Here is a 352-nt window from a genome sequence, read left to right as displayed (position 1 = left end):
GGGCCTGGGGAAAGCTCTGAGGCAGATGTTTCAGTTTACACATGATTCAGGACTGATTTGGCATTAAAACTCTGCATATCCAGGAGAGGTGAGGTGGGAAGAGGATGGCTGATGTCTTCTTCCCAGCTTTTATTTTCCCCAGTTCCCATTCAGTGTTAAGGGTGAGGTGTTCCGTTTTGCTTTGCTGTTTCTAAATTATGAACATTTGTGGCAGCACTACACGAGGCTCAGGCTGCCTCAGCAAACCTGACTTTCTTATTAGCTTCGTTTACAAAATCCTTAAAGTTTATGAATTTAAGCTTTTTCTCCTTATTCTTCCATCCCATCAGAGGAGATGGTGATATCTTGGAGC

This window comes from Numida meleagris, chromosome 16 (genome assembly GCF_002078875.1).
Source record: "Numida meleagris isolate 19003 breed g44 Domestic line chromosome 16, NumMel1.0, whole genome shotgun sequence".
NCBI lineage: Eukaryota > Metazoa > Chordata > Aves > Galliformes > Numididae > Numida > Numida meleagris.
The sequence above is the reverse complement of the archived record's forward strand: the minus strand, read 5'-3'. Positions refer to the sequence as shown.